This window comes from Rhyacophila brunnea, unplaced genomic scaffold, assembly GCF_057557595.1.
Source record: "Rhyacophila brunnea isolate RB1 unplaced genomic scaffold, BYU_Rbru_1.0 scaffold_188, whole genome shotgun sequence".
In the NCBI taxonomy this organism is placed as follows: Eukaryota; Metazoa; Arthropoda; class Insecta; order Trichoptera; family Rhyacophilidae; genus Rhyacophila; species Rhyacophila brunnea.
Window position 1 is genome coordinate 333,577 of NW_028232846.1, and position 4,480 is coordinate 338,056.

Genomic DNA, 4,480 nt, shown 5'->3' on the forward strand with positions numbered 1-4,480 from the left:
ATATGAAATGTGATGGATATCTCGTTCATACAATTTTTAGTAGCGGGACATCAGTCGAAATTCAATTATTAAAAAAGCAATTTGGAAGAATATTGAAGATAAGATGACAAATAGTGTAACATATAGTGGGAAAAGAAAGAGTTGGGGACAATGAGAAACAAATAGAAATACTTAGGGGTTTATTTGATGAGGAGGGAGGAAAGGTATTAAGGAAATATTGGATAGTATAGATCTATAAATGGATGTTCTTGAATTAGTAATGATGAAGATAAAAACTTGTTGGAGAAGATTAAAAGATGATGAATTAAGGTAGTAAATATCATCGATGGTAAGAAGGGAGTATATGTGGAGAAATATGATTATGAGAATAGGATTATAGGATGGAGTAGAATAAATGTGTTTTGAAATATGGTGGTATATAATGTGTTAATGGTGTGTTAATGGTGTGTGTATATAATGTATATATAATGTATATATAATGTATATATAATGTATATATAATGTATATATAATGTATATATAATTTAACGCCTATGGGTGTAAAAAATAGAGGCATGGGGGGTTAGCCTCCCATGAATGATACATAAGTATAATAAATCAATTCCTTGTACGGGATCGATAGGTACCGATAGCGATGACGAACGTGGAGTATACGATAGTAAGATTCTAATAGTGCACGTGAGTGCAGGACAACATCCTGAACTTAAGCATATCATTAAGGATAGGAGAAGAAATCAACAGAGATTCCAGTAGTAGAGGCGATTGAACATGGAGAAGATCCAATTGTAAAGGGCAATGCTGTCCAGTTGTAATTATTGTGTGATATGAGACGGGTATGGAAAGACCGACCAGAGGGGGTGATAGTCCTTGGGGCGCACAGATAGGAGGAGTAGTGCTGCTTGGTAGTGCAGTGTGAAGAGGTGGTAATAGCATCTAAATCTAAATATAGTCGGTGACCGATAGTGGAGAAGTAGCGCGAGCGAAAGGTGAAAAAGTCCCAGTACGGGAGTGAAATAGTGAAAGTACAAGGAAGTAAGCTGAGGAGCTCAGACCCGTATTGAAACACGGACCAAGGAGATTACATTCCCAGCGAGGAGAAGCATTTGAAGTGCAGGACCGGAAGCGATTTGATAGTTGGGAGGGTAAGACCCGAAAGGTAGTGAACTTTCAGCGGTTTGATTGAAGTCAGGAAAAATTCTGATGGAGGATCTAAGTCATTCTGATGTTCAACTCGATGACATGAGCTACTGAAAGGGGCGAAAGACCAATCGAACTACCTGGTAGCTGGTTCCAGCCGAAATGTCTCTCAGGACAGCGATGAAGGACTAGGGAGATGGTGTAGAGAGGATGTGGAAGAATTCAATAAACTCCGAATCTGTCGCAGTGTAATAGGTGTATACTAGCACTGGAGCCTAGGGATTGATCAGTGGGCAAATTGAGGTAAGCTTGATTTGCAAGAAGGGATGAACCTAACAGAGGGATAAACAGCCAAAGGCAGAACATAGAACCCATAAAAGCGGTAGGCAAATCCAGACAGTAGGGCGGTGGCCATGGAGGTCGGCATCCGCTAAGAAACGTGTTATAACGTACCTACCGAATTTGCGACGGCATAAAATGGATGGCGCTTATCAGCCGTGTGAGGCCCTCGACTCTATGAGTAGTAGGCTGGCACTATTGTTGTGGGGAAGTGCGCGGGCGACTGCGGATGGAACAACATTAGGAGCAGATCTTGGAAGTAGTAGCATCTTATAGAAGTGAATGTTGAGACGGGTTCGTCCTTTGGATAGAAGGAGGTGATACGGACCTAAATGAAAGGGAGATGCATAGAAATTTGCGTGATGGCGCCTGAGGTTGCGAAACAGGGATGACGGCAAGGGGGCGCGGAGTGAGAATTTGCTGTACCGCGCGACGATGTGTTGAGAGTCATACGGAGACGCACATGGACTTGCCCGGGGAAAAAGACAGGGGCCAGCCGTACCGAACCGCATCAGGGCTCAGGGGTTAGAAGCCCGATTCATAAGTATAAAGTAGGTAAGGGAAATCGGCAAAATGGATGAAAAACCTAGGGATAATTATTGGCTCTAGCATGCTAGAACTGGGCTTACAAGGGGAATCTGACTGTTTAATAAAAACATAGCTTTGTGTGGATGCAAAGTGAATTCTGCCCAGTGCTTGGGACGTTAAGGAAGTAATTTTAGGTACGCACTTGTAAACGGCGGGAGTAACTATGACTCTCTTAAGGTAGCCAAATGCCTCGTCATCTAATTAGTGACGCGCATGAATGGAGCAACGAGATTCCCACTGTCCCTACCTACTGCTTTGCGAAACTACAGCCAAGGGAACGGGCTTGGGATATGCAGCGGGGAAAGAAGACCCTGTTGAGCTTGACTCTAGTGAAGCAGATTGTCTAGTCTGGGTGTCGTAGCGAGGTGGGTTACTGTGTGAGACCACTGACCCCCGTGACTAGACGGTTGGTTGCTTGATGGGGAGTTTGGCTGGGGCGGCACGACTGCTACAAAGTAACGCAGACGTCCAAAGGTTCGCTTAGAGGGGATGGAAACCACTCGTAGAGTATAAGGGCAAAAGCGAGCTTGACATAGGTGTGAGAGCACGTATTGATGACTGGAAACAGGGGCCTAGAGATCTTTTGCAAGTATTAAGTGCAGAAGTGACGGAAAAGTTACCACAGGGATAACTGGCTTGTGGCGGCCGAGAGATCGTATCGACGCCGCTTTTTGATTCTTCGATGTCGGCTCTTCCTAGCATGGTGAAGCAGAAATCACCTAGTGTTGGATTGTTCACCCACCAACAGGGAACGTGAGCTGGGTTTAGACCGTCGTGAGACAGGTTAGTTTTACCCTACTGCATTGTATCCTAGAGCAGGCCAGAGTAGTACGAGAGGAAGTTCTGGTTTGGATCACTGGTCGAGCCTTCATCTGTTAAGGTGGGGGCGCAGCTACATCCAGCCTGTAATGGCTGAAAGCCTCTAAGCCAGAATGGGGACTTGTGGGATATGTGTGTGCGAAGACTACGCATGTAAGGAGGGTTGCTGTGCGAAGCGAGTATATATTACGAGTGTTTCAGGCAGGCCTGTTCCTTTTTGTGTGGGGGTGAGTCGTGGGGGTTGGTGTATATGTGTGTATATGTGTGTATATGTGTGTATATGTGTGTATATGTGTGTATATGTGGGTATAGTGTATATGTGTGTATATGTGTGTATATGTGTGTATATGTGTGTATATGTGTGTATAATGTGGGGGTTGTGTATATGTGTGTATATGTATATGTATATGTGTATTATATGTATATGTGTATTATATGTATATGTGTATTATATGTATATGTGTATTATATGTACGAACACTTTTATACATCTATTTCGCGTCACACCCGTATACATTGATATAAATTGAGTAGGACGGGCGGCACAGAAAAGTAGATGCATGGGGAAACCCGGGGAGTGTATGCACACAGCATTTTGGCGACATGGAGATGCGAGTGAGTCTGTGGATAGAGGATATTGTGTTGTGAGCAATGGATTGCTATGAATTTGCAGGATTGGGATAGGCCACAGTGGAAATGACAGAACACCAGGTTGATTCTGCCTGACGTAGATGCTAGTCTCTAAGATTTAGCCATGCATGCTTAATATAGAATGGCGAACGGCTCAGTAATGTTGCGATGATTTGCTCTTGATGGCGTAGATAACCACGGTAAGCTGTGGCTAATAGGCAAGAATAAGACGCAACCCTATCAGTTAGTTGGTAGTGTAAAGGACTACCAAGACGATGACGGGTGACGGGAAATGAGGGTTTGATTCCGGAGAGGGAGCCTGAGAGATGGCTCCCACGTCCAAGGACGGCAGCAGGCGCGAAAATTGCCCACTCTTTGGTGAGGAGGCAGTTATGAGACGTAAGTTAAGCAGCACAGTAAACAAGTGCGTAGTTGATTGGAGGGCAAGTTTGGTGCCAGCAGCCGCGGTAATACCGACTCCAAGAGTGTCTATGGTGGATGCTGCAGTTAAAAAGTCCGTAGTTTTATGTATGCAATTGAAGGGCACCGGTCAAGGGTGCAGCGTTTGCTAAAGATGGCGGAACGGGCAGAGTGCATAGTATAGATGGGCGAGAGATGAAATGACCAAGACCCCATCTGGACTGACGGAGGCGAAAGCGATGCACTTGAACGAGTCTGGGGATCAAGGACGAAGGCTGGAGGATCGAAAGTGATTAGATACCGCTGTAGTTCCAGCAGTAAACGATGCCGACAAGCAGGACACGGGAGTGTTTGCAGGGAGAAATCGTAGTTTTCGGGCTCTGGGGATAGTACGCTCGCAAGGGTGAAACTTAAAGTGAAATTGACGGAACTACACTACCAGGAGTGGATTGTGCGGCTTAATTTGACTCAACGCGGGAAAACTTACCAGGACCAAGCAGCGTGGAGATCGACTACGTGAACGGTGCAGGAGTGGTGCATGGTCGTT

The 4,480-nt window shown here is 45.1% G+C and overlaps 2 pseudogenes; both read left to right on the top strand.

The window, feature by feature from the left end:
- Positions 1-670: 670 nt before the first annotated feature.
- LOC147073030 (large subunit ribosomal RNA) lies at positions 671-3,104 on the top strand (annotated as a pseudogene).
- Positions 3,105-3,588: 484 nt separating this feature from the next.
- On the top strand, positions 3,589-4,480 carry LOC147073031 (small subunit ribosomal RNA; annotated as a pseudogene; the record flags this gene model as incomplete).